Source organism: Oncorhynchus gorbuscha, linkage group LG23, assembly GCF_021184085.1.
Source record: "Oncorhynchus gorbuscha isolate QuinsamMale2020 ecotype Even-year linkage group LG23, OgorEven_v1.0, whole genome shotgun sequence".
Lineage (NCBI taxonomy): Eukaryota > Metazoa > Chordata > Actinopteri > Salmoniformes > Salmonidae > Oncorhynchus > Oncorhynchus gorbuscha.
The window spans coordinates 34,786,694-34,813,517 of record NC_060195.1 but is presented as its reverse complement, the minus strand read 5'-3'; the positions used below and the strand labels follow the sequence as shown (position 1 = coordinate 34,813,517).

General features: G+C 43.0%; 1 pseudogene; it reads left to right on the top strand.

The window, feature by feature from the left end:
• The first annotated feature begins 811 nt into the window (after positions 1–811).
• Positions 812–25,073, top strand: LOC124010920 (annotated as a pseudogene).
• Positions 25,074–26,824: the final 1,751 nt, after the last annotated feature.

The window sequence follows — 26,824 nt, the reverse complement described above, 5'->3', positions numbered from 1 at the left end:
GTTTGTTTATCTTACATATGTTTATAAACATTTGAGTAAAATAAGCTTATATTTGGGTTCTGATGTGGTGCGACAGTCGAACTAAGCTCATGAGAAATTTCTAAATGATATTCTTTGAGAATCAATGTGTACATATCATTAATTTATACGTCAAACAATGAATGTAGGAACCGCTGATAGACCCTTAAGCATAATATATGCCATTTAGCAGACGCTAATAGACCCATAAAATGGTCTTCCACATAGTGTTTATTTAGCTAATTCAAATCTACATTTCCCTAAATGGGTTTTATGAATTCCTAGGCTTCAGTATAGGGTGCTACTATGTCAAAACTGAATCTGAACAAGGGACTGCCCTTGTTCATGCAGGACCTTCCAACCCAACTTTGTGGTATCGTGACTTGTATCCTGTGCATCGTCAGGAAGGGCTCGTAAGCAAGCATTTCGCCGTAAAGTCTACAACAGTTGTATTCAGCATGTGACAAATACAATTTGATTTGGTGTTCAATAATTAAAGATAAAGGATACCTATGCAGTGAGTGGTTTATAGCAATGGTTTATCGCAATCCACGTGATACTGAGAAAGATTCATTGGAAAGTGAACAAAACATTCAAAAGTAACCTGGCTAATTTGAATATCACTTTTACGTCAGATCCTACTTGTTTGTTGTTCGAAACTAGGAATATTGCCTGGAGCAAAGATGGAAGATAAATAAAGGTAGTTCACTCTGGCTATTTACCATTGGAAAAAAATGTCAGTTCCTGTCTACTTAAGGGGGTGGTTCTCCCATAGACACCAATGCGATAGCAGCTGGGTCTGGACTACTTGGTTCATTGACTTCCATTGAAACATAAAATATGAGGGAGTGGGATGTCTCGCTGACTTTTCCATCTCTGGCCTGTACAACCAACAACACCTGAGGCGGCGCACTGTGAAGAACGATCTGTACTATTCACTCAGAAATATAACGTGTAGGACTATTTTAATCGTTTCTATATTTATTATCGGAGTTTCTCGAGGCTATAGGCTACTTTAGTCATAGCACGATTTCACGACCGTCTTTGTTTTATTACTTCCGGGAAAAAGCCCTTCACACAGGTAAGAAGACGAGTTTCGGTCTCGGCCATCTCTATGGTCTCGGCTCCCGCAAATTCTATTCTCTCATCAAACATGCTTGTTTTACATTTTTAAAATGTATTCTCACACATTTCATACAGTCCACCTATAGCATAAGTGTATGAAAATATAGCCTAGCCTAACACATTCCAACTAATTAAAGGTAGCACATATCACCCGCTGTGTTGTTGAAGGTGAGAGAACGTAATGTGGCCAGTAAGTTTCTGTTGTTAGATTGCGTAATGTTTCGCATTATTTTCCAGTGACTTGAGTAGACAAAATAATAGCCTATGTCATAAAATGTATAGGAGGGTTAACACGTAATAGATTTGCCATACGTGTGCAATGTATAAATGAAGGAAGGGGAATGTTTGATCGGTTGTTAACCTCGTCATCAGCTGTTGGTGTCAGTGGGGACAGTGAATTATTTATGGTTTCTGACCAAGGAATAGACCAGCCCCAATGATGGCCTCTTTTCTACATTAACACCATGGTGCTGAAGCCTGTGTGTCAGCATTAAAAGCGGGAGCTATCTGGTGAATGATGTAACAATATAGAATATAACTAGTTTAATAAATGTTAAATAAAAATAAACAAAAAAATGTTTTATTCTATAGTACCAAGGCCGTGTTATTTACAATGAATATTGCAATAATACAGAATATTGAAATGGTACATTATTTGACTTAAAGCATTTAAATAGAGGTAACAGAAGATTTGCTCATACAACCAGGATGTGAATGGCAATTTCAGACAGTCCTATTTGATCTTGAGGTGGTAGGGGCTACTGGTTAATGACGTTATTTTCGTTAATGCTGAGCTCCTCTCCATGGGAAATGGGTGTATTTTTCCAAGAGCCTAAATCAGGAGGTTGTTTGTATCGATTGAACCATCGACTTCACATGATTATTAGGGCTCCCAAGTGGTGCAGCGGTCTAAAGCACTGCATCTCAGTGCTAGAGACTTCACTACAGACACTGGTTCGAATCCAGGCTGTATCACAACCGGCCGTGATTGGGAGTCCCATAGGGTGCTGCACAATTGGCCCAGTGTCGTCCGGGTTAGGGTTTGGCCGGGGTAGGCCGTCATTGTGAATACAAATTTGTTCTTAAATGACTTACCTAGTTAAAAGAAGGGAAAAAAAGAAGATGGGCAATTCCACAGTAATGGAATGATGCTTTGACTGTTTAAAATGTATGCCAAACAAAAAACAAGTTTAACACACAACTATGCACAAGGACTACATTTAACAATTTAGACTGAAAAAATGTACAAAAGCTAATTTAGTGGAAGAACTGTGCATATGTAAACTTTGTTTTTATGCGAACTTGTTTTCCAAAAACTCTTGTTAAATATCTGTCGTCTGTGACCACTATGATTTCCTCTTGTAGCCAATTCAGTTGCAGTAATTGCATTACAAATGTTTTGATAATTCCGTTAACAATTTGATAATGGAATTACGACTTTTAATCACTTCATATTTCATAAACAAAATTGATATCATAAAAATAAATCACTATAATTGGTCATGGAATTACAAGGCACAAGGCAATATTGCTTAAACTTACAGCTATTCTCTAGTTATGGATGGATATATTATTCATGGTCAGAAGTTGATGTCTTGTTTCTGGAGCCCAGTGTGAAGTGTGCTCTCTAGACAGTGGTCTGCTGCGGAACAGTGGGAGGATTAGAGCCGATGAATGTGCGCTTTAACCTGGATGGGTCTCTGTAGCAGAGACTGTGGTAACAGTGGGTACCATGCTCAAGGCTCCAGGGTGGCTAGCAATCATGCGACTGTCTGGTAGAAAGGGAGTGGGAAGATTATGAAGCAATGTGAATTTTAAGGGGGAGGTTTTCTGTTTTGGCATTGCTTGAATTTTCACTTTCAGTCAATCCGAGTCAAATCCTTTAGGACACACCCCTTTTATATTATTAAATACTGTCTTAGCCAAGGGAGTTGTTCGGTCTGCCTCATGGCTTTACCCCTGCGTTCACTTCACGAGGGTGTGGCGGAACATGTGACATGGAGACACAATGGAGACATTTGTGAGGTGAGTTTTATTGTCAGTCATATAGCAGTTATAACCACAGTAACTGAACAGCTGATAGTCCTGTCTGACTTAAAAGTTCACCTGGCTATGAATGACTGTAACGATGTGCGCTGAGAGTCGGGAAGCAAGTTCAGGGAGTGAGTGTTTAAATAAAATAAACGTAAAATAATACAAAACAAGAAACATTAACAGCACACAGACATGAAACAGAAACAATGACGCCTGGGGAAGGAACCAAAGGGAGTGACATATATAGGGAAGGTAATCAGGGAAGTGATGGAGACCAGGTGAGTCTGATGACGCACAGGTGTGTGTAATGATGGTGACAGGTGTGCGCCATAATGAGCAGCCTAGTGACCTAGAGGCCGGAGAGGGAGCACATGTGACAATTACTTTTACAATGCAACCGCAAGTTGCATTGGAAAAAGGACACTTTAATGGTGAGCCAAGACATTTTTCCTAGAAAGCTTTGAATGTCACATGATTATTCATTGTTGTTGAGGCATTTTCCCCCATCAAGGTGACTTTGTCTCCTTCAGAACATACCTTTCAACAGGATTCAACTTCACGTGAAAATTTCAGTATTTAACAATGCAACATCATGTTGACAATGTATACCACTGCTGTCAAAGCATGTTTAGCCAGAGATAACGATTGACTGAGAATTATGAAAACATCAATACCACTGAGGATTTTCCTCCTAGCAATTGCCTCCTAGCATTGGAAACCATTGATTAAAATATATGATATTAAATATTGAAGCTCAATGGGACTTTAGATCGGTTGTACACAACAACATGCACTTTTAGGAGATGAGTAGTTGAACAGACATAATTAATAAAGTTATAACATGAAAGAAGAATCAAAGAAAGGTTTATGTACAACCAGGGGATGTGTAAAGGCAGTAGTAATAACGAGGTGATGTGTAAAGGCAGTAGTAATAACCAGGGGATGTGTACAGGCAGTGGTAATAACCAGGGGATGTGTAAAGGGAATAGAATTAACCAGGGGATGTGTAATGGCAGTAGTTATAACCAGGGAATGTGTAAAGGCAGTAGTAATAACCAGGGAATGTGTACAGGCAGTAATTTTACCCAGGGGACATGTAAAGGCAGTAGTATTAACCTGAGGAAGTGTAAAGGCAATAGTATTAACCAGGAGACGTACATAAGCAGTAGTAAGAACCAAGTAATGTATAAAAGTAGTAGTAATAACCAGGGAATGTGTAAAGGCAGTACTATTACCCAGGGCATGTGTAAACGCAGTAGTAATAACCAGGGGATGCATAAAAGCAGTAGTAATAACCCAGGGAAGTGTAAAAGCAGTAGTAATAACCAGGAGACGTGTAAAATCAGTAGTAATAACCAGGAGATGTGTAAAAGCAGTAGTAATAACCAGGGGATGCATAAAAGCAGTAGTAATAACCCAGGGAAGTGTAAAAGCAGTAGTAATAACCAGGAGACGTGTAAAATCAGTAGTAATAACCAGGAGATGTGTAAAAGCAGTAGTAATAACCAGGGGACGTGTAAAAGCAGTAGTAATAACCAGGAGACGTGTAAAAGCAGTAGTAATAACCAGGGGACGTGTAAAAGCAGTAGTAATAACCAGGAGACGTGTAAAATCAGTAGTAATAACCCGGGATGTGTGAAAGCAGTAGTAATAACCAGGGGACGTGTAAAAGCAGTAGTAATAACCCGGGATGTGTGAAAGCAGTAGTAATAACCCGGGATGTGTGAAAGCAGTAGTAATAACCCGGGATGTGTGAAAGCAGTAGTAATAACCCGGGATGTGTGAAATCAGTAGTAATAACCAGGAGACGTGTAAAAGCAGTAGTAATAACCAGAAGACGTGTAAAAGCAGTAGTAATAACCCGGGATGTGTGAAAGCAGTAGTAATAACCCGGGAACGTGTAAAAGCATGTAATAACCAGGGGACGTGTAAAAGCAGTAGTAATAACCAGGGGACGTGTAAAAGCAGTAGTAATAACCAGGAGACGTGTAAAAGCAGTAGTAATAACCAGGGGACATGTAAAAGCAGTAGTAATAACCAGGGGACGTGTAAAAGCAGTAGTAATAACCAGGGGACGTGTAAAAGCAGTAGTAATAACCAGGGGACATGTAAAAGCAGTAGTAATAACCAGGGGACGTGTAAAAGCAGTAGTAATAACCAGGGGACGTGTAAAAGCAGTAGTAATAACCACGTGTAAAAGCAGTAGAGGGGACGTGTAAAAGCAGTAGTAATAACCAGGGGTAATAATCAGGAGTGTAAAAGCAGTAGTAATAACCAGGGGACGTGTAAAAGCAGTAGTAATAAAAGCAGTAGTAATAACCAGGGACGTGTAAAAGCAGTAGTAATAACCAGGGGACGTGTAAAAGCAGTAGTAATAACCTGGGAATGTGTAAAGGGGGTAATAGACGTAGTGTAAAAGCAGTAGTAATAACCCAGGGTAATAACGTGTAAAAGCAGTAGTAATAACCAGGGTGTAAAACGTGTAAAAGCAGTAGTAAAGGCAGTGGTAATAACCATAAAACAGTAGGGGACGTGTAAAAGCAGTAGTAATAACCAGGAGACGTGTAAAAGCAGTAGTAATAACCAGGGATGTGTAAAAGCAGTAGTAATAACCAGGGACGTGTAAAAGCAGTAGTAATAACCAGGAGACGTGTAAAAGCAGTAGTAATAACCAGGGACGTGTAAAAGCAGTAGTAATAACCAGGAGTAAAAGCAGTAGTAATAACCAGGGCGTGTAAAAGCAGTAGTAATAACCAGGGGACGTGTAAAAGCAGTAGTAATAACCAGGGACGTGTAAAAGCAGTAGTAATAACCAGGGACGTGTAAAAGCAGTAGTAATAACCAGGGGTGTAAAAGCAGTAGTAATAAAAGGGGACGTGTAAAAGTAGTAATAACCAGGGACGTGTAAAAGCAGTAGTAATAACCAGGGGACGTGTAAAAGCAGTAGTAATAACCAGGAGACGTGTAAAAGCAGTAGTAATAACCAGGGGACGTGTAAAAGCAGTAGTAATAACCAGGGGACGTGTAAAAGCAGTAGTAATAACCAGGGGACGTGTAAAAGCAGTAGTAATAACCGGGGACGTGTAAAAGCAGTAGTAATAACCAGGAGACGTGTAAAAGCAGTAGTAATAACCAGGGGTCGTGTAAAAGCAGTAGTAATAACCCGGGAACGTGTAAAAGCAGTAGTAATAACCAGGAGACGTGTAAAAGCAGTAGTAATAACCAGGGGGCGTGTAAAAACAGTAGTAATAACCAGTGGACGTGTAAAAGCAGTAGGAATAACCAGGGGATGTGTAAAAGCAGTAGTAATAACCCGGGAATGTGTAAAGGCAGAGGTAATAACCAGGGGACGTGTAAAAGCAGTAGTAATAACCTGGGAATGTGTAAAGGCAGTGGTAATAACCAGGGGGTGTGCAGTAGTAGCAGTAATAAACAGGGGATGTGTAGTGGCCGTAGTTATAACCAGGGGATTCTGTATGGTAGCTAGGCTTGTGGCGATATACCGTATATACCGGGGTATATAGACATACCGACGGTATGATTTTCAATACCGTAAAAACAAAATGGGTGCCACGCCACTGCTTATAAATACAAGTAAACTGTCTAAGATGTGTCAAATAAGTGTTATCCAGCTCAGGGCTCCAGTTATGCATTTGGTTTGCTATTTGCTTGCTAGATGGCAAGATCAAGCTTCTTGGTTACAGCAGAGACATTCAATCCCTTCCTGGATCAAGATCCATGTTGCCTAAATAATTTTGTGCGTCAAAAAATAAAAGTAATAATAGCGCTTCTTGTGTGCACATCCGTTAATACCGTATACCCTGGTATGGTACAAAAACTGTATGACGGTATGAACATCTGTATACCGCCCCAACCCTAATGGTAGCTAGTCTCACCCCTGCCATGAATGAGCAGTGTGCGTCCTTGAGGAACAGCCACAACATCGTAAACCACTGCAGTAGTGTGTGTCTAGGGGGGGGGGGGAGTGGACGTTGACACATGGCTTCCCAGCTGTCCCTACTTGGTATATGAGAGGGCCTCCACCATCCAGAAAGAGCTGGAGTGGAAGGGCTAAGGGGCTGAGCAGGCCATCCATCACATCCTGCCTGCCTGGCTCCTCAGTGACCCACTGCCTTTAATAACAGCAAGGGCTGCTTCCTCAATGACACTCAATGGATCCTTCCACTCCTTAGGACACGTTCTGTGTCCAGCTCTCTCCTATTAAACATTTATAGACCGTGTGCTTTTATGCTATGGCAAATATGCATATCAAAGATTATGAGGAATTTTATTTAGGCTAATCTCTGTCTCGGTCAGGCAAGTCTAAACATGCATGTGCTGAAAAGGAGGCATTCCACTCAAGTGGGTAGGGTTTGTTTTGTTATGTACAGAATTCCAATATAGGACACCCTTAACCTTCATCTGAAGTAGTCTCAGGTCAGATTGATTATTTGTAGAGCCATGGAGCCTGGTCATGTGAATTCCCAAATACTGTAAGTGGGGCAGGACCTTGGTTATACTTCCTCCACCCAGCCACAGGATCCATGACCCTTATCCATTACAAGATGAGGGATCACTTGAGTAACAAGAAAGAAAGGCGAGAGAGTGGGCCGTCCTGTTTGACCTCAGGGTGTGTGTGTGTGTGTGTGTGTGTGTGTGTGTGTGTGTGTGTGTGTGTGTGTGTGTGTGTGTGTGTGTGTGTGTGTGTGTGTGTGTGTGTGTGTGTGTGTGTGTGTGTGTGTGTGTGTGTGTGTGTGTGTGCGTGTGCGTGTGCGTGTTTACACCAGCCTCTGTGTAATTGGTCAGCCCTCGGTTTGGTCTCCGAGTGTTTTGCCTGAGCTAGTGCGACATCAGCAGTTTTAGTCCCCCTCCACTCCTCCTCCTCTCCCCCCTCTTCAGGAATCGACGGAGGCAGGCTGAACGCCTCTCCTCCTCTCTGCCGAGCTCCCCTGTGCCTAGTCACACCACTCCCCCTCAGTTTGCCCCCCCACACACACACACACACACACACACACACACACACACACACACACACACACACACACACACACACACACACACACACACACACACACACACACACACACACACACACACACACACACACACACACACACACACACACACACACACACACACACAGATCCACTGACTGTGTGCCGGGGATGTGGAGCTCTGGTTTCAGTCAGGCTGCAGGCAGCCAGCACAGCTGTTGGGTTTGAGGTTCTCGTTTGCATGCAGTGGCTGCCGACCGGCCGGGGTTCTTGACAACGCTGATATCAGCTTCTCAGGTAGGTGGAACAAAGCTAATGACGAACAAGATAAATGATCCGTCTGCTCTTTTACCTTGCTGACCTCTCAATGGGGTCAGAGAGGAGTGCTGGGACCGGTGAATGCAGGGAATCTGATCTTAACCATGTGACAAAGTGGAACAAGAAATGGTGGCATGTAAACACAGTATTTGCATCAGTAATGTTGGAGAGGAACTCCTACTCAGTGTACTTTGTAAGCACAGGAGGCTGATGAGGGGAGGACGGCTCATAAAAACGTCCGGAACGGAGCAAATGGAATGGCGTCAGCGTGAAACCATGTGTTTGTGTTAGATATCATTCCACCGATTCCACTCCAGATATTACCACGAGCCCGTCCGCCCCAATTAAAGTGCCACCAACCTCCTGTGTTTGTAAGATGTTGATATATGCTTGTTAGTTTGTTTTGCAGTTTGTGGGTTTTACGATTCATTTGACGAGAGTGTTGATTGAAACGTACAAATCAGCTCCTTTTCTTTGCACATGTGTGGAGTTTGTTGCCAAAAGACTTGTTGCCGAAGAATGCATTGATAATCAGCCTCTCCTAAAGAGAGGGAATTAGTGGAGAGATTAGAAGCCTCACAGAGGGATGGAGAACTCTGCTGATTGGGCACGAGGGGGTCATTAGTGATGGGGATTGCATTTCTGCCCAGTTCATTCAGAGTTCTCATTCTCTCCCAGTGCCATGCCTTTGTTCCTACCATTAGCACGGTTTTCACTTTTAGTCATTTTTTCTCCTTTTCTCGCCTCATTTCATTTCCTTTAGTTCCTCAGGAAACCGGCTGAGAGGAAACAGCTGCGGCTGGCCTCCATATTGTTGCCGCTCTGTGGATTTGTAATTTCCTGTTGTGCCGGTCGGTATGAGTAGGAAAAGTACCAACTCTAACTGCAGACCTCTTTGTGCTCCCCTCAACAGAAATCCAGGATGAAGACATGAGGCGGAGAGGACGAACAGTGGATCAGGGTTTCAACTTCACCTCTTTCAATGGATTCAGTCTGGGATGTTTGCCCCCTTATGAAATAATCTAAGCAGGCACTTCCTTTCTGGGATCAAGAGTGAGTGCGGGAACAGAGAAAGTTGGACAGTGGAACAAAGGAAGTTGAACTTGCTAGATAGCTATTCTAGCCAGTGGCCATGACGGAGCCCAATGTCCCCAACAGTAGCAGCAGCATCAGCAGTGCTGGCCTGGCATGGGCAAAGATGTGTAAGGACTGTGGCCAGCAGCATGAAGGGGGCCAGGAGAACCACCTGTATGAGTACCAGGATGAGGTAGATGATGAGCTGGTGTGCCACATCTGTCTGCAGCCCCTGCTGCGGCCCATGGACACGCCGTGCGGACACACTTACTGCTTCCAGTGCCTCAGCAGCTTCCTGAAGGAGCAGGACTTCTGTCCCGTGGACCGCCAGCGGCTGCAGCTGCACCAGTGTCGGCCCTCCAGCCTGCTGGTCAGGAACCTGCTGGACAAGCTGACCGTGCTCTGCCCACACCACGTTGAGTGCCAGCAGCAGATGCAGCGCTGCGAGCTGCAGCCCCATCTGCACAACAGGTAAAGAGGGTTATGGCCGGGGCACAAGTAAGCGGGAGTTGGAGATGGGAAAGATATTTTGTTTAGAGTTAAGCTTAAAATGTCTGCTTTGCAGCAACAGTAAAAAAAGCCTAAATAGGAACTGTCTTTTTACACTGGTTTAAATGTGTCTATTTCCCTCTGCCTGAATTTGTTTATGCCTATGCCTGACATGCATTTTCCTACGCAATTCATTTAGAGTTAATGGGTACACAGGCCTGTCAAATGTTAACCTAACATGGATACACTGACCATAAGTCAGTCACGTTTAGACTTCAATGAAATAGCTTTAATTACATAGTACCTGGATTTGAAGGAGAGGTTCAGTCTCAAATATAATACCCTCCGGGAGGAGTGTAATTTATGGATTAGTCTTCCCTTTCATCACGTGGCCAGTGTGGTGCTTATCATCTCAGTGGTTAGCGAGCAACAATGACGCAGTCAGTAGTGGGTAAAGGTTGTTTTGTGATAGCTGGTCATGTTGCAGCCATCCGCCCAGTGCAAACAGAGAGGAGGCAAAGTTCAGACAGCAGGACCAGCAGCAGTAGCTCTCTCTCTGACTTAATCACACTCGACCTGTCCCCTCCTCAGACTCCCTGCAATGCAGTAAAATAGCCTCCTCATCTGCATAGCTCCTCTCCTCTTCCCATAGTCTCTCTTTAACTCCCTCACCAGTCACTAAATCTATTAATTTCCACACCTCTAGCTTGAGCCCCATTTGGCGTTTTAAAATGATCCTCCTCACTGAAACAAATGAATAAACATCTAATCGTACTCTCTTTTTTTCTGGTCAATACTTTAGGTTACCTTCACTGACTGTTTTGGACAAATGTCATGAGGGTTAAATAAAAGGACTGTTGAAGGTTGACCTCTCTTTTTCTCTACCCCACTCCTCCCTCTCTCAGATGTCCTGTTTTCAGAAGGCTGAAGGAGGAGGCGGAGAGGAGGAAGAGACCCCACCGGAAAGCCCTTAAGGGGAACAGGGGCGAGGGGGAGTTGGATGCTGATGCCAAACACACCCCTACGATGACCCGCACCCCCACCCGGGGTGTCCTGCCAGAGCCTGGCCTCATCAACCCCGCCTTCGAAGAGAGCGAGGAGGGTAAGATGTCACACGTCACTCACTGCCTACTCTGCCCACACCGCAAACAGTTAGACGTCTCACTGACGTCACTATGTCTGAAGTCTGAGTTTATGTGTATGATAATGATAGTCTGTCAGTCTAAGTAAATAGCACTGAGCTCCCATTGAAAACATTTTAACTTTTTAAGAATGGAAAAATCTATAACAGTTTAGGACTGTGGCAGTCACGAAATGTTGTCAGCCGGTGATTGTTCAGCAAATAGCTGCAGGTCTCACGGTAATTGACCGCGTTAATTAACATAAACACATTTAGCATTTCCTGGCTTCCACAGGCTCCAAGCCACTGATGCAGACCTTAGATTTATTAGACTTTTTAAAATGTAGATGTTCCTATGTAATATAGCCTACACTTTCACAATAAATCCATTATTTATTTTAGACAGGTCTAAAGAATCATGATATGAAGAAAATGTAGTCAATTTCAGATGAACAGAATAGCATACTCTGAGTTGTCCTTATGTTAGGTCCTGATGTTAAGTCCTGTGCCATTTTGCTGTGGGTTACACCAGTTAATTTAGCAGACAAGATTTGCTTAGAATTCCCATGGCATTATTTTACATTTTTTATAGTATGAAGAATACAATTGAACAAAGCTGTATAAAATAGAAAGGATATGCCCCCTAAAAAAATCTATTCCTTTTGTGGCCAGTGGCCGTTGTGACCTTGGGCTAAATATAATAATTATAATTCCCTTATCCCTGAGTGCTGCATGCTCCGAAGCACCTCTCAGTCACATGGCTCTCCATCAACTGATCAGGTATTTCTCACAGGCTACAAGTGAAGACAGACACATTGGGGACGCAACTGCGCGCGTCCTTATCCAATTCCGAGGTGCATATTGAAGATATTGGAAGAACTGTCCACATTTACTTTTCGTCAGCCAACAAGATGAGTAAACCTAACGAACATCAAAAGTACTAGCCTATGTCAATCTACTATCCTCCATAGTACAAAAGTTGACCAATTCTGTGCGAAAAATAAATATTCCATAGTCTGGGACAGTTGTGGAATGCGCTAGATCCCAAATTAATTCAACTACTAGCATAAAATCGAAACTTTTTTACGCAACGTTGATCAATAACTTTTAGGCTATTTCCTCACATTATAAGCGCAGCAATGCGAACACGACTATTATTCAAAAAAGTTTTGGTATTGTTTCTTGCTTTGGGGATCATTCACAAGTGATAGGCTAATATTGTCATCCATCAGACTATTCTTGATTTAATCATTACATACAGTATATTATTTAGTATATGTGTGAAATTTGTTTTGATTTAGAATGGACCATTATAATGCACCTGTCTCGGAACAGGGGCAGGGGTAAAAATACATATAATCTATGCAGTTGAATAGCGGATGGAGGACACTTTTCCCATGGGTCATTTTCATGCCAGCCAGGTAGGCTATACTCCTGTTTTAAAGAAAAGCAATTTGCTTCATATTAGTAAAGATGAGAAATAAATATAGTAGTCCTAGCCAATAGAAAGCTGAAGGGATCCTCCTCTTTTTAATAGAGGCCATCATTCAGTTTTTTTTTCACGCAATTGCATAGCCTATAGAAATGTAGCGCAACATGAGCTCATGGGCTCTCATGAAGTGTTTCGTTTGATTTTCGATTACATTTGCATTGATGTCATTAGAGGGAAAATAGAGTGATTAGAGGGAAAATAGAATGCTGAGTACCAGGCAGTTAGCAAGTTTGGTAGGCTACTAATGGCCATCAACAGCATCAGCGCTTGGAGAAGCCTAATTACAGTGACTAAACGGTCACTTGGAATTTGACTGCCTTTGTGACTCATGACCGCCGGTGTGGCAGTAATACAGTCACCATACCAGCCCTAACAGTGTTAATTGGGTCAACGAAGATGTAAGGAGTTTATGAACGACCCAAGGGAACGGAAATTAGTGGAAACAGTCTGTCAGCTGTGGTGACTTTAGGGAAAATCCCAAACCCCTTTAATGTGGCCATCCCTGGCAAGAGAGCTGTCTAAGGGAGTCTAAGGAGTATTGCTGACATCGTTAATTTAGCTGGGGGCTTTGGATTTCAGACACTCGGGCCAAATCATCGTCTGAACCTTCAGAACGTGTATCAACCAGTCCTCCTATAGCTCCTCCCACCAGCCTCCTCTGGTATCAAATCTAAACTCTGTCTGGTCTAGCCTTAGAACCCCTTGAGGCATTTTGTAATCCAGTACCGTGGAACGAAGTCCATCAAAACAAAGTTACCTGGCAACTGGCGATTGATATCACAGAAATGATTACCTCATCGTGAGTGTTTCTTGGGGAATAGTTTGCTACCCACCCTACTTGATTCAAAACCAGGGCTGTGTGTTGGAATTGGACACACAATAAAAGGCAACCATGGACCATTGATAAAATGTGTTTGAGCATATATGAATCTGTGTGTGTGTGTGTCAAGTTGTATGTCTCAGGTTGTTTGTCTCTATATATGTAAACATGTGTACCTCCATTGCCCATGTCCTTCCCCTCGTCTCTCCACAGAGACCCCCCTGCGGTCCAGCCTGGTGGCCGAGACCAACGTGGTGGAGATGTTTCGGGAGCAGCAGGAAGAGGAGTTGGGCCTGCGTATCGTGGGAGGAAAGGACACGCCCCTGGGGAACATAGTAATCCAGGAGATCATCCGTGACTCATTGGCAGGCCATGATGGCAGGCTGGCCCCAGGGGACCACATTCTGGAGGTGAGACAGTTTCTTCACTGTAAATAAGAGGGATAATAGGTCACCTGGAAGATATGTTCAGTCCTCTCCCCTCCTTCCCATCCTCGTGTAATTTTAGTGCTGTAGCTGTATACTTTGAAATGATCGTCTTGACGATGGGAATGGCTGCACTTTGTGTAGATAGTGCTTGTTAGGAAGCTTTGACCTATCCAGTCAGGATACCCCCCCAAAAAAAAACATACAGTGCCTTCAGAAAGTATTCATACCCCTTAAATTACATAAATATCTCATTTACATAAGTATTCACACCGATGGGTAAATACTTTGTAGAAGCACCTTTGGCAGCAATTACAGCTGTGAGTCTTTCTGGGTCTCTAAGAGCTTTACACACCTGGATTGTGCAACATTTGCCCATTATTCTTTTTAAAATTGTTCAAGCTCTGTCGCAAGAAAAATCTATAGCAAGACCTTAAAATGGTTAAGTAGATTTAAGTCCAAACTGTAACTCTGCCACTCAGGAACATTCACTGTCTTCTTGGTAAGCAACCAGATTTGGGCTTGTGTTTTAGGTTATTGTTCTGCTGATAGGTGAATTCATCCCCCAGTGTCTAGTGGAAAGCAGACTGAACCAGGTTTTCCTCTAGGATTGTAACTGTGCTCAGAAACATTACATGTATTTTTTATCCTAAAAAACTCCAGTACATAACGATTACAAGCATACCCATAACATGATGCTGCCACCACTTGAAAATATGGAATGTGGTACTCAGTAATGTGTTGTATTGGTTTTGCCCCCATCATAACACTTTGTATTCAGGACAAAAAGTTACTTTAGTGTCTTGTTGCAAACAGGATGCATGTTTTGGAATATATTTATTCTTCCTTCTTTTCACTGTCAATTAAGTTAGTACTGTGGAGTAACAACATGCTCCACAGTACTAACTAGCTCAGTTGGTAGAGCATGGTGCTTGTAACGCCAGGGTAGTGGGTTCGATCCCCGGGACCACCCATACGTAGAATGTATGCACACATGACTGTAAGACGCTTTGGATAAAAGCGTCTGCTAAATGGCATATATATAAATGCTGTTGATCCATCCTCAGTTTTCCATTAAACTCTGTAACTGTTTAAAAAGTCACCATTGGCCTCTTGGTGAAAGGATGCCTGTATCTTTGTAGTGGCTGGGTATATTGATACACCATCAGATGTGTAATTAATGCTTTTAAAATGTTTACCCATCTACCAATTGTTGCCCTTCTTTGTGAGGTGTTTGAAAACCTGGTCTTTGTGGATGAATCTGTGTTTGAAATTCACTGCTCGACTGTGGGACCTTAATTGTATGTGTGTGGTACAGAGAGAAGGTAGTCATTCAGAAATCCTGTTAAACACTATTATTGCACACAGAGTCCATGCAACCTACGATGTGACATTTTTTACTCCTGAACTTATTTAGGCTTGCCGTAACAAAGGGGTTGACTCAAGACATTTCAGCTTTTCATTTTTTTTCTACAACTTGTAGAAATCTCAAAAAAATGTAATTCCTCTTTGACATTACGGCATAGGCCAGTGACATAAAATCACAATTTAATCCATTTAAAATTCAGGTTGTAACACAACAAAACATGGAAAAAGTCAAGGGGTGTGAATACTTTCAGGAGGCACTGTAAACCCACTTTCTTGATAGGATGGGTCTTATTTGGTTCCCTACAAATGAAAGTGGACACTAGTTGGTAGAGCAATGTGGCTATTTGTACATTCTGTGCCTTTCAGAATCTTAATGGTTTATTCAAATGGATACATTGTGGAGAGTAGATCCTGAACTATTTCAAAACAGATGTAAACAATGCATTCACCTGGTTTTTATCCAACGGGCACAACTTGGGTACAGAGATAGTACTGTATGTCTTTGAAGGGGATTTCACAAAGATGCAGCTTCCTTTCTTCCCACGATCTTGCTCCCTCTCTCCTCCTTGGATTTCTCCCCCCGGCTGTTCTGGAATGTGGCAGTGCTACTGTAAACTGAGCTGACAGACCAGTTCACTCTATTCTGGCAGGGGTGCAGGACAATGCCGGAGCCCATCTCTTCCTCTGAGCTGACCAATCAAAAAGGTGGAATTTGGAATGAAAACACCTCTCATCTAACCTCACTGGCTGCCTCGGGAGCAGTAATATAACCCCCACTTTTTGGGTCTTTTGTGGACGGCTGGCTAGTGGCTATAAAGAGATACTGTATGCGTGAAGGAGCGGAGATTGCGTTCCTAATTTTTTGCAAATGAATCTCTCGCTTCCCCTTGAGTCGATCCATTGATTTTAAGAAGGGCTTCTCTTGGATGATGTTTGTAAAGCTGGAATTGCTCTAAATTGGGACCAACTATTTTGCACACCTATTCTACAGGAGGTCGGTACAATACAAGGATACCTTTCACCTTCAGTGCCCGGTTGTCTCCACAAGTCTGTCCCCAAACAATTTCATTTGCTGGTTTTAAGCATTAAACTTTCAAATAGCTCTTTGTTGACTGTTGCTGGGTGCTATTGTCCTCCATCAGCACCGGCCTGTACCCTTCCTGCTCTAAGCTCTCTCCTGGCCCCTTACACTAAGTCTGAATTTGTCCTGCTTGGTGACCTAAACTGGGACATGCTTAAACCACCTGACTAAGTCCTATAGAAATGGGACTCCCTAAATCTTTCTCAGATTATTCCCATAAGGTATGACTCCAAACACCCAGAAAAGGATTCTGCCCTCAATGTTATCTTCACAAATAATCCTGATATGTCATTACAGAAAACACCAGACTGATACCTTAGTGATCACTGTTTTACAGCCTGTGTTCGTAATGGCTGCTCAGTGAAACAACCTGTCCTGATCTGTCATAGACACTTTCTAAAAAACTTTAATGAGCAAGCCTTCCATCATGAACTGGCCTCTGTAAAATGGTATAGAATCAGTTTGATCCCCTCTGTCGAAGACGCTTGGACCTTCTTTTTTAAAAACATTTTCAGTGGTATTGTTAACAAACACGCCCCCATAAAGAAAATTACAATTAAATACAGGTTTGCAGAGTTACTCCACCGCAAGAATTGCATTTGGCGAAAGGCTCGGCACATGCACGCTCATGCTGACTGGCTATCGTTCAGGCAAATGAGAAATAAGTGCACTCAGGCTGTCCAGAGGGCAAAAGTGAGTTACTTTAAAGATCAGTTCTCTCTCTGTGGGTCTAACCCCAAGAAGTTCTGGAAAACGGTTAAAGACTTGGAGAATAAACCCTCCTCCTCACAGCTGCCCATGTCCTTTAATGTTGATGTTGGTTGTTATTTACAAGAAGCACCATAACATCCATAACCTGAGCTCTTTAATCACAATTTCATTAAGTCAGGATCCCCATTTGACTCAGCCATGCCTCCTTGCCCGTCCAACATTTCCTCATCTCCCACCCCTTCTAATGCGACTATCCCCGATGCTTCTCCCACTTTTTCCCCTGCCCCGCTACAAAGTTTCTCCCTGCCTGCAGTCACTGAGTCCAAGGTGCTAAGGGAGCTCCTTGAACTTGACCCCATAAAACCATATTGGTCAGATGGTTTAGACCCTTTCTTCTTTAAGGTTACTGCCACATCATTGCCAAGCCTATCTCCAACTTTTTTAACCCGTCTCTCCTTTCTGGGGAGGTTCCCATTGCTTGGAAGGCAGCCACAGTTCGTCCTATATTTAAAAGGGGGAGATCAAGCTGATCCTAACTGTTATAGGCCTATTTCTATTTTGCCATGTTTATCAAGTGTGTTGGAAAAACTTGTCATTAATCAACTGACTGGCTTTCTTTATGTCTACTATTCTCTCTAGTATGCAATCTGGTTTCCGCTCGGGTTATGGATGTGTCACTGCAACTTTAAAAGTCATCAATGATGTCACCATTGCCCTTGATTCTAAGCAATATTGTGCTGCTATTTTTATTGACTTGGCCAAAGCTTTTGATATGGCAGACCATTCCATTCTTGTGGGCCGGAGAAGGAGTATTAGTGTCTCTTGAGGGGTCTTTGGCCTGGTTAGCTAACTACCTCTCTCAAAGAGTGCAGTGTATAAAGTCAGAAAATCTGCTGTCTCAGCCACTGCCTGTCACCAAGGGAGTACCCCAAGGCTCGATCCTAGGCCCCAAGTTCTTCTCAATTTACATCAACAACATAGCTCAAGCAGTAGGAAGCTCTCTCATCCATTTATATGCAGATGATACAGTCTTATACTCAGCTGGCCCCTCCCCGGAGTTTTGTGTAAAATGCTCTACAACAAAGTTTTCTTAGTGTCCAACAAGCTTTCTCCACCCTTACCTTGTTCTGAACACCTCCAAAACAAAGGTCATGTGGTTTGGTAAGAAGAATGCCCCTCTTCCCACAGGTTTTATTACTACCGCTGGGGGTTTAGAGCTTGAGGTTGTCACCTCATACAAGTACTTGGGAAAATGGCTAGATGGTGCACTGTCCTTCTCTCAGCACATATCAAAGCTGCAGGCTAAAGTTAAATCTAGACTTGGTTTCTTCTATCGTAATCGCTCCTCTTTCACCCCAGCTGCCAAACTAACCCTGATTCAGATGAACATCCTACCCATGCTAGATTACAGAGACATCCTTTATAGATCGGCAGGTAAGGGTGCTCTCGAGGGACTAGATGTTATTTCCCATTCGGCCATCAGATTTGCCACCAATGCTCCTTATAGGACACTTCACTACCCTCTATACTCAGTTGTAAACTTCTCATCTCTGTATACCCGTCGCAAGACCCAGTGGTTGATGCTTATTTATAAAACCCTCTTAGGCCTCACTCCCCCCTATCTGAGATATTTACTGCAGCCCTCATCACCCACATACAACAACCGTTCTGCCAGTCACATTCTGTTAAAGGTCCCAAAGAACACACATCCCTGGGTCGCTCCTCTTTTCAGTTCGCTGCGGCTGGAACGAGCTGCAACAAACACTCAAACTGGACAGTTTTATCGCAATTCAAAGACTCAATCATGGACACTCTTATTGACAGTTGTGGCTGATTTGCGTTATGCATTGTTGTCTCTACCTCCCTACCCTTTGTGCTGTTGTCTGTGCCCAATCATTTTTGTACCATGTTGTTGTTATGTTGTGTTGCTTCCTTGCTATGTTTTTGTCTTAGGTCTCTCTTGTTGTGATGTGTGTTTTGTCCTATATTTATATTGTATTTATTTGTTATTATTGGCCGTCATTGTAAATAAGAATTTGTTCTTAACTGACTTGCCTAGGTAAATAAAGGTTTAAATGATTTATTCTTTATATCAATGGAGGTACCTGCGGTTTTTGTATAGCACATGTCAAAGATAAGTGTTTCCCCTATATGCATTTAGCAGCGGTGCACTGCCACTGCTAAATGGTGGCAGCCACTGCAAAAAATAAATAATAATTAAAATAATTGTATGTTTTTATAATAATAAAAACATAATGGCAAGGCGCCCCCATTGATTTTGCCTTGCCACTTTATCCCTACCTAAATGTACATATCCACCTCAATTACCTCGTACCCCTGCACATCGACTCGGTACTCCCTGTATATAGGGAGTAACGATAAAGTTATCGTTACTCGTTGTGTATTTATTCCTTGTGTTATTATTATACATTTTCTGTCTGCCTTGTTGAGAAGGGCCCGTAAGTAAGCACTTCACTGTTCTTCTACACCTGTTGTTTACGATGCATGTGACAAATAACATTTGATTGGATTTGAATTATATCTTGAAGAGGGAAAAAGTATTTTATTTCCACCATCCATCAGCGCAGGGACCAGCTGTTGATACTCTGTGTATTTAGTCCAGCTGCAGTGTTACTGACCATGTGGGGTTGTGTTTCTAGGTGAATGGCGTCAGCCTAGCCTCTATCCCACACGGCCGGGCCATCTCCGTGCTGCGGCGGCCATGTCCTTTGCTCAGACTCATCGTCATGCAGGAGAAGGGCTTCAACCCCCGTCACCCACAACGTCCTGGCCTCGAGCACCACCCACCCCCCTCCCCCAACATGGCCACTGCCTCCCCTTCCTCTCACAGTCCCCACGGCACCGCCCACAGCCAGGGCACGGTGATCCAGGTGACGCTGGTAAAGAGGGACCGCTCGGATCCGCTGGGGATCAAACTGATCCGCAAGTCGGACGAGACTGGGATCTTCATTCTGGACCTGCTGGCGGGGGGGCTGGCGGCCAAGGATGGGAAACTATGTAACAATGACAAGGTGCTGGCCATCAACGGGCAGGACCTGAGACACGGCACCCCAGAGAGCGCAGCACAGATCATACAGGTATGTCTTACATAGACAAGTTACAGCACGGCTATTTCACGGAGACCAAAGAATGGAAATGGGATTCATTATAATCACTTAAAGAAACAGTGACTTTAATGTTAGCGGACGTTCCCAGGATAGATTTGCAGGATGTGTATTGAATGTGAGGCCTGAACGACGTGTGTGTATAATGTGTGTGTCTGCAGGCCAGTGAGGTGCGGGTGAACTTTGTGGTGATGAGGCAGCCGGAGCCCCAGGAGGAGGGGGGCAGCGGTGGAGAGGGGCAGGGCCGAGTGGCCAGGAGGGCTCCAGAACCCCAGTACTTCAGACGGCCCTCCACCTACATGAAGGTAAACAATCTCCTCCCCCAACGTTTAGAACTTACAAATCACTGTACCACAAACTGCTGTATATCTCAGTTAGTATTGTGTATGCTAGTGTAAGTTAGTGTGGACACACATGATTATAAGAGCCTGTCATGTTTACATAGTGTAAAGGTAATCATGGCACCACAGTCACACCCCAGACCTCTGTTACCAGTCCAGACTACCTAGCACTTCCACAGAAGCCCTCCTCACTCAGACAGAGGTGAAAGGGGCCTTGGGAGCAGACAGACGCCTGTGTCCCTGTTCCAGAGATGAAAGCCCTTCTCTGGGGCCTGTTCACTCCAGATCAAAAGGCCCAGGGTGCTGCCTCACTCTGCCGCTACGGGGCCACCACTACGTTTTGTTTGTTTGTTGCTTTGGGTGGCAGAGGATCAAAGCTGTTGGCAGTTAGCTTTCGCCTGTAGAGCCCAGGCTTTGAGTGTTGCTGGGAGGGGGGTCCCTGCTGGTGGAGGAAGAGGGAGGGCTCTCCTCCCCATCCCCTCTGAAGATTTACAGTCTCCAGAGAGAGCGAGAGAGAAACAAGGAAGCCGGCAGGAGCCGTGGATTTCGACACGTGCACTCCGCTACTAGAGTCAAGTGTCAACCTCTGGGTTCGAGTCCACAGCTGCATCTGAGATGCTGCCTCACATTGGGTTTGGACAAGTGGTTTCACAAGGAATCAATTAAGTCAAAAGATCCTTCTCACTTCTAGGTAATAGAGAGGGGAAGATAATAGCGACACAGCCCAGAAAGGATGTAGTGTCAGGCAAATTGTGCCCGTCTTCTTTGACGCCAGTCTTCTCTGTTGGCCAGAAATAATTCTTATGAAATAGTTTTGATCATAAGAACAGGAAGTCAATCTGAATGGACTACTGTATGCACCTAATGACTGTAAGGCAAATTGAGGGTTATTCCTGGTCTTTCCTAGGATCCTCCAGGGGGCTTTTCTAGCCAGGAGAAGACAGTGAGTCTGAAGAAGGAACCAAGGCTCTCCCTAGGCATCACCATCGCTGGGGGGAGGGACTGCCGCAGCCGCCTGCCCATCTACATCACCAGTGTCCAGCCTGTCGGCTGCCTGCACCGAGATGGCACTATCAAAACAGGTACTCCTGCGATCTATGCTTTCCTACAACCACATGACAGTTTTCATTCCATACCTTGATCCAATGTAGTATGGCTAATGTTCAGATTTAAAAGCCTACGGGGATATTTATGTTAGTGATGGGGAAGACAATATGCATACCTTTTGCACATTTAACCGGAAGACCTTTTGATGTAAAGCCAGCTTTGCATGCAGAGACTACGTTTTCTTGACGCGCTTCTGGTTTCGGTTGCCTAGGGGATGTCCTGATGAGCATTAATGGCGTGGATCTGACCCAGCTGACCTACAATGAGGCTGTGTCAGTGCTGAAGGCCCAGACGGCCCACTCCCAGGTAGTCCTCAGAGTCATCCAGACCATCTCAGAGGAGCCTGAGGGGGAGGGGGAGGCTGGCAAAGAGGAAATGGAGTCTGTGGAGAACCTAAGGGAGGATGATGTCAACTGGGCCCCGCTGTGGACCCACTGGCTGGGTCTGCCAAGGTAAACAACACTCTAATCATTGGTTTGGAAAATAACTCGCCTCAAGTTTGCATGTCTTCAGTTCACATCCATCTGTGTCATAGTGAGTGATAATGTTCTGTACAGAATGAAAGAAATGACCCTATCAATTTTTTCAGGTGGCCATTTAAAGCAATGGAAGTGTTCATTTTGTGCTTATGAAATGACACTGACACTTTAGAGATTTGAATTGGTCCACTTCCTCTCCTCCTCACAGTCACATGCACTGGTGCCGTAATATCGTGTTGCTGAAGACCAATCAGGAGAGCTGGGGCTTCAGCATTGTGGGTGGCTACGAGGAGAGCCACGGACAGCAGCCCTTTCTTCATCAAGACCATCGTGCCTGGTACACCTGCCCACTTCGACGGACGCCTCAAGTGAGTTGCTTCACATGGACGAAGCTAGTTTGTGAGAAAATATGTGTTGTTACTATCTGTGTGGGTGAAATGTAGGAGAGGTGATGAGTAGTAAGGAAGGGGTTATGTTTCGGTAAGCCTGCAAAGTTCTTTGATAAGTAGTATGTACTCCCTTTCAGGATTGAGGTCAATTCCAATTCAATTCAGAAAGTAAACCAAATTCCAATATCAAATTTTCCTCATTTAAAGCTGCAATATGTAATGTTTTGGGGGATCCAACCAAATCCACATAGAAATGTAGTTATAGATCTAATTTGTATTGAAAGCAAGTCTAAGCGATAGATCTGTTCTATGTGTGCTATTTCTATGCTTCCCGTTCTTAAGTTTAATTTTTGCTATTTTTCCTTTCGGTTTTGTACACCAGCTTCAAATAGCTAAAAATACAATATATTTTTTTATTGAAAAGATATTGCACAGCAGTTTAGATGGTACAATGATTATCTACACTATACATAGCTTGTTTTGTCACATAAACTGTAATTAGGCAAACTATTAACATTTTTGAAACCAGGAAATGGCAGAGCGATTCTGCATATTGCACATTTAAAAGCACACGTCAATCTAAGTAACATCATTTAAAAATCCCCATAAAAATCCCTCTGTTTAAGCTAGAGATATGTTTTTGCATGGTCTGTGTCTCAATCCACCTTATCCTCCTGTCTGCATTGCACATCCGTGGTGGAAGGTGGCAGAGACCACAGCAGTATTTGTCAGACCATGAGATATCCCAAAAATCAGTCTTCTCACGAAAACATCTGTAGCGTCTGAACGGTTTGGCCTAGAGGTTAAAGGATTGAAGGGAGTTGAAATTGGAATTTCAGTATACTTCCTGAATTTAAATGGAATTGACCCCAACCCTTCTCCTTTTTGTGCAGGCCTGCCTCTCCAAGGACAGGATTTAGCAGAAATAAATACCTGCTTTCAACATAAATTAAACGGAGTGTAGAGATGGAGCCAGCCTAGTCTCCAGGTTACATTAGATGTGTGATTCTCCTGTAGAAGTCCCATTGTACTGTATTTGGACCTTACTGCACAGCTGTTGGTTCTTAACTGACTTGCCTAATCAATTAAATATAAAAATGAGGGTGGTGGGTAGGTCATTGTGTTACATGTATTGTACCCATCCCTTCCCCATGTTTACTGACTGTCCCTCCCTCTGGGTTGTCTCCAGGTGTGGTGATGAGATTGTAGCTGTGAACGGAGCCACCACGGTGGGCATGAACAACTCGTCCCTCATCCCCATGCTCAAGCTGCAGAAAAATAAAGTTACACTGACTGTGGTGTCCTGGCCGGGGAGCCTGGTGTAGACACACACACACAGACACACACACATTCTGCCCTGCTCAGTTCATGTCTCCACTGAGTCTCTTGTCATCTCTGCACACAACTCTGCATCTCATTGGTGACATTCTTAGAAGGTTTGTTGTATTGTTATTTTCATGACATAATCTCTTCTGATGTGGATTGTATAATATAAATGGTCAATTTGCACATTGCCCTAGCTGACTAGTGGGACTGAATTACACACGAGTTGATTCACTGCGTTGATTATTGTTGTTGTTGTTACTCAAAAGGGCAGTTGATGTGTGATTGTGAACAAATTGGGATAATCAGGGTGGAAGATGAATTGACAATCAATCAACTATGTTTCATTTACATTTACATTTAAGTCATTTAGCAGACGCTCTTATCCAGAGCGACTTACAAATTGGCGCATTCACCTTATTTCATGGTAAACTGGAAGGATCTTTATCATTTGGAAGAATAGTTTTTACCCTGTGTCTTGAAAGCTTTATGCATTTGTTTTCAGCAGATTTGACGTACTTGTTCAATACCCATTTATGTTTGTTTTCCCACATTAGTTAATGATGATTTGAAAAAATGCTACTGACCTATTTGCATTAGCCAAAACTGGGGTATATATGTGCATCTCAAATTCCATGTGAAAAGGGCCTAATCTTTAGGCTAGGAACTATATGTATCCCTATAATTTCACAGTTAATGAAGAAAATGGATTTAATGTAACAAATGTATTAGGAAAGGGTGACCGTTGACAATGTAGAAAGATGCCAGTCACACATGTACCCCTCCTCTCCAACACCTTTACCTTTTCTTTTTGTACTGTTTAGATTTGAACAGATGCTGTGTTGTTTTATCCATATAAGGACATTCTAGTGGCTGCATATTTTTAATATTGATTTAGTTCCTAACTGTACTGTAGTCATCTCTTCAATTTCTGTGCAATGCATCATACCAAATGTCTCTGATGAATGTGGGTGCCTTGTACATGTTAAAGGACAAATCAAAGTTTCAACACTTGCCTTAATTGCCACAACCAAAAACATGTTATTTGTTCTTTAAGCTCCCACCTCTCATTTTCTTACCAATGAGAACGTGGAGGATCTCTTCATTATTATCCAGCATATTGTAGTTGTAATGTTCACAAGAGGAGGAGACCAGAGCTGCTGGCCTTAGTTGGAACATTAGATTCACTTCAACTGTTCTTTTCAGGGTTAAATAAAAACACTAGAGGTCTCTCATTGAATCCTGAGAATGTTATGGGAGCCCTCTGTATGGTTTCATATTTCAGTTAAGGGAAATATAGGCATGATATATTGTGTAAATGGACCATCCCCTGTTTTGTAATGTTCTAAAACCTCAATAATATATGTGCTGTGTCTTTTTGTATTTTATACATAATATTTACAGCATCCCAGAAGAGCTTTACAATAACAGTATGGTTTTACAGTAGGCCTAGGTATGGGATTGAATATGTTTACCAGTCCAGCACTTTAAAAAAACAAGTATATTCCTGCATGGCCGTTCCCCCACAGGCCTGTGTTGTGCTATCCTCTCAATGGGGCTTGCTTTACTATCGGTACCCTGGCTCTGGCTGTATTGTGGCTGGGGGGATATCAGTCATCTGGAGTGGCATGATGGGTAAGTGGGCCAGGCATGTTGCCACAGGAGCACTTTAGGAAGAATGTAAATCAAGACGATGGGAGTCGCAGAGCAAGCAGCACTGGATAGAAGACATTCGCTTTAAATCAACCCTGGCTCTCCAGCAAGGATCATGGCCTCAATTTCAGCTCAGTGAAACCTATAAGGGATGACATGGTTGGTTAGAAACGGTTATTTTAGTATCGTTATTGATCAATGAAAAGATTCTACTTGTTGCCTCTTGTTTTGTATCGTTACTGCAACGTGGTAATGAAAACATCAGGCGTTATGGGTGTTTACTGCAGAGGATGTTGAGAAACAGCTGTTGTGCTAGAATACTAAGACGCCGGTAGAAACAGTTCTTCCCTTAGCTATCAATAATTCAAAAATGTTGTTATTGAATTGCTGTGGCATTTGCGTCCTTAGCCCTTTATCGTGACCCAGTTCCGTTACATTACACATAAGAGTCATTGGACGAAGGTGCGTTCTGTAGGGGCAGTTGTTATAAAAAGCCCTGACGCTCATTCTGAACATTAACACGCATCGCTTGCAGTACAGGTTTTGAAAGCGTAAGAACAATTTAATATCAGCGATAGTACACACCTTGATAGGGTTATTGTTCACACACTGCCATCTCCATGTTACAGTGCTTGTTTACGGAAGACGGACGGAATACAGAGGGACCATGTACTAATTAGCTATCTAGCATGCTCGGAACACCTGTGTGTAATCGAGTCACGTTCAGATTTAGTTTTGGCTGCCAAAGCCAGTCTACCTCTGAAAATAACATATAAGGTCCTTGAGGAGCAACGGTAGGCTCCTTAAGAGTACATCTCGGGCTATTGCGCCCTTTGTCTTTTCAACCACGAAGAACACTTTAAAATGACAAAAGTTCTAGTTATTTATATACGTTTGATTATATTGAACTGTTTTTCAATGATAAAACATAATGCAAGTATTTAATATTGTATAGATCAATAAAAACACAAGGCTATTAATATATCGTTTTAATTATTAGTATGTCTGTCTTTTTAAGTCATTGGTGTTACCGCCTTGAAAGTCACTCATTACAAATATACAAGGACCTTGAGCATTCCCTCCAGTAGCTAACTGTAGTCGGGGGAGGGGTCTATAAAGACAATTATTAGCTACTCACACCCTTTTAGTATGTCATACATTTGAGGAATCGAAATCCAGTGTCACTTGGGTGTTAGTCAATTTAAACGAAGGGAAATACATTGAGCTAAATTATTAATCATATCACTTTAGTAAATTATTTTTAAAGGGTTAATGACCTGGTATTTGATCATCTGTGGCCTCCATTTAAGAACATCCTGAATTACCATTTGTTCTTGG